Source organism: Hetaerina americana, unplaced genomic scaffold (genome assembly GCF_022747635.1).
Source record: "Hetaerina americana unplaced genomic scaffold, ioHetAmer1.1.p SCAF_4, whole genome shotgun sequence".
Taxonomy (NCBI): Eukaryota; Metazoa; Arthropoda; class Insecta; order Odonata; family Calopterygidae; genus Hetaerina; species Hetaerina americana.
Window position 1 is genome coordinate 18,165,199 of NW_027286985.1, and position 11,870 is coordinate 18,177,068.

Below are 11,870 nucleotides of genomic sequence, written 5' to 3' on the forward strand. Positions count from 1 at the left end.
GAAACATCCTTTTCTATGTCCCTCTCACAACATCATAGCTTATAAGTAGAAAAGGGCAGAATAATCTCTGTAATAACAGAGTATCCAACCCTTCAGCCTGGTAGTATCCATTATGAATCACCTAAAGAGCAAAGAAATCTGGATCCATTTCTATTAAATTTTCAGCTCAACTTTGGAATTACACATACTGATATTCATTGACATGTTCCGAGTCCCTTGACAATTCTTTCATCTAATCATGGAGGACATAACATTTGCTGCTCTCTCTGAAAGTTCTCCTAAGCAAGAAAATGCATTTCCTTTGCCAAATTCATTTCTCTCCTTAAATATTACAGCCCCCATCTCCCAACCTTGTCATATTCATATTCTTTAGTTTCATTCTCCTTTTCCAATCATATCCCTAGTAATCCAAGGCTTCATGATAATATTTTACATACACGGTTGTTACTGTGTCATCTAGAGGTCTTGTCACTTTCTTTTTTAAGAACTCCCCTTCTGCCATTATTTTCACATAAATTCAAGTTATTCATGGTTTTTCTGGGGCAATATCATAGAGCTAGAACTACGTAGAGCATTCAACTATGTGGTTCCTCTGAACGAGCCCCTGAACAACCCATACTGGTTATTAGATATTTCTGGGTAAGGAACTAGCACCTCTATCCTAAATGTAAATGGCTTAATATAATATTTTACAATTACAAGGATCTCTGTACTCTGCAATCAGACTTATCTTGTGCTGGATTACAGTGGCTAGGTACTGCATTTCATTCCCTGCGCCAAATCTTTTGAGTCACAATATCATATATCCAGTTTGTGTCTCATGCCTACTTAGCAATGAAATTAGACAAATGTACATGCCATGAAATTCCAGCAAATATCTAAGTGCAACTTACTACTTGAAGGTTGTCTTGGTGACCAACTGGACAAAAGTTTGCCTGTCCTTGTGAAAGGAAAGTCAGGGCTATCTTAAAGATATAGTTGGATCAATGAACAAATACATTTTTCAATTCATTGTCCGGGTTTGTGTGTCTTGATTGGCTGCAAGAGAATACTTAATAATTGTTAGGTATCTGTAGTGCTACATGTTTTATGCTTTCTACATTATTTATTACACCAGGAGAGGGAAAACAACACATTCCCTAGAGGAAAACATGTCCATTCATAATATCAAATTAAGAGTGAAGTGGCTGATGAAATCACTGCTTACCCAAATCATATTTTCTAGAAATGAGTTATTGGGTGTAAAAATTAGCCACTCTCTCTAGTCCGCTGTTAAGGTTTTATAAAATATGTAGTCCATGATGCTCAAGTATGCAAGCTTATAGGGATGGCATTGTATTCTAGATTTTTTTAAATTCGAAGAATAAAGTTTCTAATGTTAGTTAGCATGAAAGGATATTTGTATGCATTTTGGTCTTAGCCATGCAATTAAGAAGTTAAAGCACCAGTGGTTACATTTCATATTATAGGTGTGGAAGAAGTCTTGATGGAGACCAAGGTGGATATCACTTTTAATTTGAAGAACTTGCTGTTAAATATGACGTCGATGGAAGCTTTATGGTAATAGCGGAGCTGTGCCAAGAGCTGAGTTTGATCGGATGGACGTTATTAGATGACTACGTTCGACAAAAAAGCAGTGATATTGCGCACAAGAATAGGTTAGTTATCTGTGATGAAAATTGACCGTCTTAAAAGGTTAAAGCATTCCTCAAAAAAGCCCGCTGCGGAAGATACTCCATCCGTATTTCAGAACAGAGTGGTGAACATGTCTAATGTAGAACTTGACATCAAGCACAACAACTTAATTGATCAGGGGTTTAAATATGTCCCAAACATTCCAATTCGAACGAAAGACTTGGAGAATTTAGCCTTGGACTGTGAAGTTGCCCTTAGGAAGAAAGACATCGGCTAAAAGACGATCATAGTTAGGAAGTTTAAATCCTTTGTCAATGTGGACTTCCTAAAAGTGGGTTCTATTCTCAAGAGCTATCTTCGATCTTCTCGTTCAAAAAAGTTTTGAAAGACAACAATCTGATCGTTGAAAAAGCGGACAAAGGCAACACAGTGGTTGTGATGAATAAAAGTGACTATATTGGAAAGTGTTATGACTTCCATCAACAGTGAAATAATTGTGAAACCCCCAAATGACCCCACCATGAAATTCCAAAGAATAGTTATCAAGTGTTTAAAAACCACCCCCAATATCCTCAAACAAGGTGAAATTTACAAAGCAATAGTGATGAATCCGAGGGCTCCCAGATTTTTTGGCCTTCCTAAAATTCATAAAGTATATATTCCCATGAGACCAGTGATTTCCCGTGTATCCGCCCCCACGAGAAAACTAGCCTCCCTTTTGAACTCCCTCTTCAGAGAGTTGACAAATTTCCAATCTAAGTTAGGAGTGATAAATTCCAGTGATTTCTGTGCACAGCTCTCCAAGAAAGGTCCCCCGCCCTCCAAAACATATCCTAGTGTCTTTTGGTGTCAAAAACCTTTTCACAAATATCCCGGTTTTGGAAGCATTGGTAGTAGCGGAAAGAGTGCTGCAAAGTGCTGGGACCGAACCACCCTTCCTCAGTGAATTCATGTCACTTTTGAGATTGTGTGTGGAAAAAAATTATTTCCAATTTAACAATGATTTCTTCAAACAAGTGGATGGATTAGCCATGGGGTCCCCATTATCACCACTACTTGCTGACTTGTACATGGACGATTTTGAAAGTAAATTATTCAGCAACCCCTCAATTTGTACCAAGAATATTCAGTGTTGATTTCGATATGTAGACGATATCTTTGCTATATGGACAGGCACTGATAGACAGATAAGTTTATGAACAACCTGAATTCCCAATACAAAAGTATCAAGTTCACTTGTGAGAAAGAACAGAAAAATCAATTAAATTTTTAGATATCACAGTGTCGAGAAAGGGACGGGACTTTGAATTTGCAATTTTAGGAAAAGTACCACCACAGACCACATCATCCCCTCCAACTCCTGCCATCACATATCACATAAGCTTTCCACTTTTCATTTCCTTTTAAACAGACTGTTAGCCATCCCCCTTTCCAAAAGTAATTTTGTTAAAGAACTCAAAACGATTAAAGGTTTAGCAATGAAAAATGGTTACAAAGAAAATTTAATTGACAAAATGCTACAAAGAAAATGTTCCTCCGAAGCATACAATATTTTGTTCAAACCAATTAATGTGGAGGAAATAGGTTACAAATGGTGCAAACTCCTGTATTATGGATTGATTTCACTAAAGTTAGCAAACCTTTTTCCTAGGGAGAAATTTTGGATGGCTTTTCACAATACTAAATACTTAAAATCATTCTTGAATACTACAAAAGACAAAATATGTACACAAAATAAAAGTGGTGTGTATAAGTTAACTTGTGGGAACTGTGGTGCTATATAATAGGTCAAACGGGGAGGTCATTAAAGACACGGGCGGAGGAACATAAACGCTGTTTTAGAACTTGTGACCTCAAACAATCACACTTCGCTAAACATCTATGGGAAGAAAACCATGGGAGTGATTTCAACCTGGAACTGTTACACAAGAGTGAAAAAGGAATGAGGATGGACAAGTGGGAAGAACTTGAAATCAGAAAGAACTTAAAAACGGGTCATGAGGTTAATTCGGGTTAAAAATGGGTCATGATTTATTGTTTGAATACGTCTCCCCAATCCTAGAAGTACCCCTTTCCCTCACAGATAGATCCGACAAACCCCCCCACCCCACCCCAATCTAAACCAACCAAGCACCTTTCCTGACACTTAACACCCCTCTTCCCCCTACCCATCAATGCCAATCGCAACTCCATTTTCTTTCGCCTCCTTCTCCCCCCTCTGTCACCCAGCCCTCCTCTCCCTCATGATTGGTATATAAGTGGACTGCGACTGATTTAATTTGTACCAGATGATGACGCTTGAGCGTTGAAACCGGTTGTACGCTAATAAAGGACAGTGGAAAGTTACTTTGTATTCTTAATTTTATTAAAATGAATTTCCACTAGGTTGAGCCAGGAACAATTGAATAAGCTTTATGGTATTTAATAAATAATTTAAAATATAACTTAGCCTTTAATATCATGTAAGCATTGAGAATGAATTTTTTGGAGTCAGGTGTGTCATTGTGGAAGACAAGCTTAATTGATTCGTGACTATTAACAATGCACTATTTCACTGTTAATAATATATCTTCAGGTCAAAATATATTTTAGTAACAGTGGAATAGTACACTATTATTTGTTATGAATTGATCAAGGTAAGAAGTTTGTGAAATTGATGGTTTTGAAGTGTAGGTTGTTACATTAGGTAAGGCTTAAAATGTAGTGATGGTAGGTCTTTGTGTCCATCCAATACCGGCATTAACTGGTAGACTAACATTAATAATGCACTTAACTTATGATAAGAATCACAAATAGAAAAATATAGCAAATAAAGATTAGATTTATTTCAGGAAGAGGAGGTGAATTCTTGATGCCTTAGTAATGATGAAAACAATTGTAATATTCACACCTTTGAAGATCAAACAGGTGTCCAGTAGACATAATGGACCAAGTTGATAAGCTAAAATCAGGAATTAATTGAATAAGGGGAATAAGGACCTTATGTGAAACATGAAATGAACAGTACCACAGAAGAATAATCTGGCAGGCAGCACCAGTCAGGGAAGTAATTCAATGCTGTTCATTATGTTGTATTTTGGCTAGTATTTTGAATTATATACCAAGGAATTGGTAGCAATTGGAGAGATGGCATGAGATGAGAGTAGGAATGAAATTAAGCAGATTGTGCTGGTAAGAATTGTAAATCATCAAGTTTAGTTGACTATTCAGTTAAAGGATTACAGTCATTGCTGTCTGAACTAAAGAATCAGTTTGAGGAAGTTTAGAACAAAGATTTATCAAATGAAACTCTCAATGAAGAGGCTCATACTCTGAAAAACCATTACGGTTAAAAGATGAAAATTAAGTTAAGCACAAATGTTCATATATTTGTGCATTTTTCCTATGAAAATGACAACTGTAATGACATTGGGAAAACAATTTACACATTGCACAAGAAGGATAATAATACACAGAGAAAAGATTTCAATAAGTCATGTCTTTGAGAAAAGAGGGTAGGCATATATTGGAGGGTTTTGACATGGGTTTTTAGGAAAACTTGATCAAGGGCTGAAAATATTAAGTGTTGGAGAAAGACCACGTTTAAAAAAAAATAGTTTTCAGAGAATGCCCTAAACCACCAGCTGATATATAGCTAATTGTTTTCAGTGAAACTTTGAGGTACTGCTGGATGACATAAAATACCTCAAAAACTCTTAATATTATAAAAAATCTTAGTAACATGGCCAAAATTGGGGATTTTCATATCATGTGGATAATTTTCTGTAACTCTCTCTAAGATGTTGCACAGCAACAATACCTGGACCATGTAATAAAGACTGCTATGAGGATTAAAAGAAGTTTTTGAGTTCTTTTAAATTAACTACTAAAAGATGGATTACAGATAAGGATGATAAAGCACCAAGCTCTTTCATGCGCAGTTTATTTCAATTAAATTTTTACCGTAGCAGCAGCCTTTTGAATTTGCTGGTTTCCATTATTTATATGTTTCTGGATATGTTTTTATGGTGACAAATCTCTTTTGTGGTCAACAAATCATTTACTATTTCAAAAAATTACGATTTTCTCCACTGCAGTGTTTTAAATTTTGAATGTGCCACACATTAGTGTACACATTGCATATATGGCCAAGGAAAGTTCATCTTTTTGGAAATATAAGAGTAAATATTAGGCAAGTGGAGAAGGAAGAGAATAGGCTCTTGGAAGGGGATGAAATCACATTGAAAGCATGTGCTGAAGAAGGAAACAATGTAAGGCAAATCAGCTTTTCTGCAAGTAAATGGATGAAATATATAATACTTGTTACATAGGTACCAGTCAAAACCTACCTTGATTGTTAGAACACTTCTAATTATAATAAATTAGTAGAGCAATTCAAAGGTCCAAAGAAAGCAGTAAAAATCATTTTACCAAAATTCAAGAGAAAAAATTGGATTGGCATAAAAACTTAAAACTTATGAAGAAATTAAATAATATAGAACACGTTTTCTGCCTCTTAGTGGTGACTACAAGAGAATGGAAGGACAAGGGCGATGGTAAGGCCGATGTAAAGATGCTAGTGCTAGAAGTCACATGCCTACCAAAAGTTGCACCACAACCAGACATGAGATAGATACATTTTCTTTTTCACCTACAAAGTTATTGAAAGCTAACAAACACAAGGTTCTAGATCATTGAATGCTGGCTTCTTGGCAGAGAGAGTTTCCATTGAACAGCTGGGACTTTGACAAAGCTTCTAATGTTCACAAAAATAGAGAATCTCCATGTACGTCTTTCTGTAGCCCTGAACTAACCCACTAATGCTTCTGATAACACAATCCAGCCACCAAAAAGAAATATTTGTCAGAGGTAGGATGTTGGTCAGGGTAGGAATAGTAAAGGGAAATCCAGTAGCAGCATTAGCATACTCTTAAGAAGAAGTATTTAAGGATGTGCAATTTAACATTCCATTCAACAGGTAGCGAATTCCACTTAAGGTGCTCTCCAAATAGCATCCCAAGCAGGGATTCAGTTAGCTCTGAAAAAACCTGAAACCACCAGGATTTGTCCCTTGGGGCAGGAAGCCAATATGCTTGCCACTACACCAATCTAATTCTCACCAAGAAATGTTGGCTAGTGATGCCTTAAAGCAATGGGAGATCTATGCCTGTAAGGAATTGAAAATGCTTACTTTGCATCATTCCACAATAAATTTATCAGCAAGAATATTTTTGCCCTTCATGACATCAAAAGATAGTGTATAAGAAAGAATAGCATGGCCTTAAAAATACATTTTGTCTCTAAACATTATAGAGGCATCCTGGTCAATGGTAGTGGGGAATTGTGAGATTTTAAGGGAAGGGGTGAAGCAATTCATTAGGTAGTTTGGGGAGAAAGGGGGAGGGAGGCCTACATTCAACCCAACTTCCCCCTTTCTGTCAAAAAATTGTTTGAGGAAGGTGCTTACTTCAGTGGTTTTGACAACACTAAAAACTAAGGGGAAAAGAAATGACCAGACAAATGTGATGTCAGATATTTGCTAAATTTTTCTTTAGAGTATATGCCTCCCCAGTTATTTCACCTTCTTGATATCTCACTGCCCCACCATTTGTCAATCAACCCTCTAGAGAAGTATTTCACCACAGCTTTGCAGCCCTCATACATCCCACTAACTACCCCTATATTATAAATATATTTCATCAGAACTAGTTGATGAAACCCTCTGCTGTCCTGATTGATGCCTTAACTATTGGAATTATTTTAGCATAAAATACCAATTTGTGCAAACTACAAAGATTATAGGGGATCAGGATGGTGCACTGGCTAATTAACTGGCTTCCCACCTTGAGGGCCGGGGTTCAAATCCCAGAGGTGGCAGATATTTTTCAGTGGTATTCTGATCCCTACTTGAGGTGTTTTGTGGAGGACACTTCGAGTGAGTACACCGTTCATTGGATGCCACGTTAAGCTGTGGACCCCTTGGCACCTTCCTTTAAGAGTAGGCTAATGCTGAAGCCAGGTTTCTCTCCACCCTTCAAAGTAGTAGTAGTTAGGGGAGGCGACCAACAGCTGAGGTCATTTGCACCATTAGGGATGGACAGGAAAGGATGAAGGGTAGAGAGAAACCTGGCAACGGTATTAGCCTACTCTTAACGAAAGGCGCCAAGGGGTCCACAGCTTAACATCCCATCCAACGGATGGCGTATTCACTCAAAGTGCCCTCCACAAAGCACCCCATGTAGGGATCGAGATACCTCTGAAAAATATTCAACATCACCGGGATTTGAACCCGAGCCCTCTGGGTGAGAAGCAAATATGATAGCCACCACACCATCTTGACCCCCACCACCCTTCATCCTTCCCTGTCCATCTCTAATGGTGGAAATTACTTCAGTTGTCAGTCGCCTACCCTAAAACTACTACTACAAAGATTATCAATATCGATGAAATTTTGTTTTTTATGCAAATGTTTTTGTAAATGTAGCACAAAGGTAAGAAACACACTGAGTAAATTCAAGTTTTTTTAGGTCGCAAAAGGTATTTAAGGGTATCCTTCCCAAAACTGTGAATAAGTAAACCTTGAGTGAGCATAAAATCAGTTGACAGAGGGTTTGAAATAACAGATCCACACAAGGATTATGTGCTAATAGCAAAGTATGAAAGCTATGTACATCATTGCTTTGACAAGGTCAAGATAATGAGAATCTAATTAATTAACAAATATATGATAAAAGAATAAAGTGTCAGAGGAAGGGCTACAATTTCCATTTACTTGAATAGCATGTCCCAACAATGCAGATGAAATAAATTGAAATTAATGCATTTAAAGACAATGGCAGAAAATTATCCTACTAAGTTGGCAAAACAACTTTTAAATTTAACTTTTAATTATTTTAAATTTTCTTGACTTAATTAAAATTATGTTGAGAGGTTATCAATTTAATTAACCATTGATATTGTGAAGATCCTTTAGACAAGATTAGTGGAATGAAAGTACCAGTAGTAATTGAGTGAATTTTAATTTCCTGGATAAATGAAGTGACGGTAAATTATGTATGCTCTGGTTTGCTAGTAAATCAATTAATGTATTTCATAGTTAACATTAATTCTGATAAAGTGGTGCTTCAACAATTTGCCATTATTTTCTCAAAATTAATGCAAACCATGTATTTCAATATTTCAAATTGAACCTTCTAAATTTATAGTATGTCTTTAATAGCATGACAAAATATTTCAGAAATTATTCATCCCAATAAGCATTGCCATTGGGTTGTACATAAAATAAGAAATATATGAAATTCACAGATTGGATTGAAAATTATGAATGAACAAGATTATTTAGATGTGTTGTCGATTGCCAATAATTTTAAAAAGGGGAGAGTGGAGTAGGATTGAAGGGAAGTAAGGATTACCTAAGGGAAAATGGAATCTCATGGAATTGATCACTCACTATGAAATACAGATGATGAGCATCTATTGAACCAGGTAAATGACATCAATACACTCCTCATCACACACTACACATCACTTACATCCAAGAGGCATGACATAATGGGCAGTCTTCAGGGTAGGGATGTGGTGTAATGGAATGTGAGGGACAAAATGTGCTCAGTGAAGGACCAAAAGAAAATGCAAGGAAAGAAAAACAAAGATAGGAAGCTGCACTGCCATTTTGATGACAAGGCCAACTTCATTAGGCAAAGAATGATCATAGAATGACGGCATGACAGATTGCAACAAAGTAAGAAAGAAGGAGAAAAAATTTGAGGTAGAGATTAGGATGGAGGGTGGGTTGATTTTAACTAATGTCAGATTCACTGAATTACAGGTATTTGTATTCACAAAGGTCTAAGCAATAGTTGGGGAGGGGAATCTACAACACATGAAACACTGCAGGAGATTCATAACAGAAATTTAAATTTTTAGCTCATCTTCAATAATTCCATTCCCTATTTTTTTTAATTCTTCCTTAGATGATGTATGTCCCTGACAAACCCCTTTCCATCTGAACTTACCCTCTGTTACACCACATCCTGTACTCTGTGGCCATCATGGGCTTAGACAAGCAATAATACTCCCAACTACTGGTCCTGCAGGTATCCATTGTCAAAGGATTTGCCATCAAGAAAAATACAGCACCATGAATCTTCCAATCTTCACCTTTACCTCTCCTCACACACCTTTTCATACTTCACCACCACCACCACCAACTATCTAATTAATATTATTGCGATTTGGCCAAAAACATGCATCTAATTCACACACAAGACTAAATACACAAAAGTAATTGATTTTCACAATAATTCAGGATGGATCCAGAGCATTTGATTGGTAATGGGGTGTTAAATGCTGTGATAGCAGGGAGAATGTTAGGCAAATGAGAAAACGTTAGGAATAGGCATGTTGGATAGAATGAAGGGAGGAATGAAGTATGCTGAATTGATGAGAGCCTACATGTGGTGCTGGATGTCAGGTTTTGTTTTCTTGGAGAAGCAATGGAATTATTTGTGTACTGTTGAGAAGCCTGAGTCCATCCATAACCTACATTAATCAGTAAGTTAGCTATAATTATACCAATGACTGAATTTTTAACTTCATTCTGGAAAGCACCTTACCAGCAGCACTAAATGCAATACAGGGTCCGTACAGTAAGTATCGGGGCTGGTTACAATAATCAAAATTGATTGCAGTTATCATTACAATGACTTAGTTAATCTTCAAAATAAATTCCTCCTGCATCGATACACTTAGTTCAGCACGTCTGCCACACATCAAAAGCCCATCGGAAGTCGGTTTCTGGATTACTGTTAAGAGCCTTGTCATCGTCACTTGAACTGCCTTGATGGAGTCGAACCGATATCCTTTGACCTACTTTTGAGCTATCCTTTGAGGTAATAACGTTGCTAAGAAAATCTTCATCTTCCTGGATGCAGTCCAAAGTTTCTTGCGAAATTTCCACCCGCGACAGTTTTTGTTCCTCGCTTAAGACTTTCGGCACCAGCTTCCCACACATTCTCCTCATCGCAAGATCCTCTGTTACAATGGTGTCGACGGTTCCAACTGAAAGGCCAGTCTCCTCACTGATAAGGGCGATGGTTAAGCGCCTGTCAGAGTCCAAAATTTTTTTACTTCGGCCACCTGAGCATTGGTTTGAGCGGTTGTCTGACACGGTGCTCGTCTTTGACGAGCTCCCAGCCTTCAGTAAACATTTTGTGCCACTCAAAAACTCTTGTGCAGCTTAAGGCATCATCCCGATAAGCCTGTTAAATGAGTTAAAGGGTCTCCGATGTGGGTTTCCCGAGTTCAACTCAAAACTTTACAGCATAGCGTTGCTCGACAGTTCACTCCATGCTGGCGCAACGACACCACAAACAATCACACATCATAAAAATCCACCTCCTGTCTCAACACATGCCCGGAGGCGACTGAACTTAAGGGCGCCTGAGTGGGGACCCCTCTCTCGAGCTGACCGGTTGGACCCCCATCCACCACTCCGTTGAGGCTACAACGAACCAGTCACGATACTTCTTGTACGGACCCTGTAGAATGTCTATGCAATACAGTCTTCTTTCTGAAATCAATGTTATATTGATAGGCTTTTCAAGAACGTAAGTGATTTATGGCTTGTTTATTAGGGATTCAAAGTTAAATATTGCATAATGACTAAGGCATGGGCTACTTTACAAATGACCTTGGCAGGCAGTACTGAGCACACACAGACATAATGCGAAGCAAAACGCAATTTCAAAATTAATAATACATTTTTTATTTGAAGCAACCTGCACACAAACAATAGCATCCATCTCAATACACTTAAAAGAAGTTTCGTTTTGAAACAACTGCTTTGCAGGTACTGAAATATATGGTAATAAAGAGATGCATGTATTTCAAGTCTAGTGAAATATTTCTTGATGCAGAGGATTGTGCATTTTGAACCATTTCCAACTATGGCAGGAACTTTTAACATTATTTTTTTATAGTCTACCATTTAAGGTAGGTTTTGGATGGATAAACTTAAAACTTCAACATTTCTTCACCTCACCAGTCAAGACAACCAGACCAGTAGTGTAAACGGAGTATTTTTCCATAGCATACTTTCCAGGCTATCCGCAAACATCATTATTGATGCATTTGTCCCTGAATCAGGAAAAATCAATATTCTTGTCAGCTGGGGAAAGAATCATGGTCCAACTCATATTTCTACAAAATACAAGTATATCAAAGTATTAAATTAAGATTTTTCTTGGTGGCAGTAT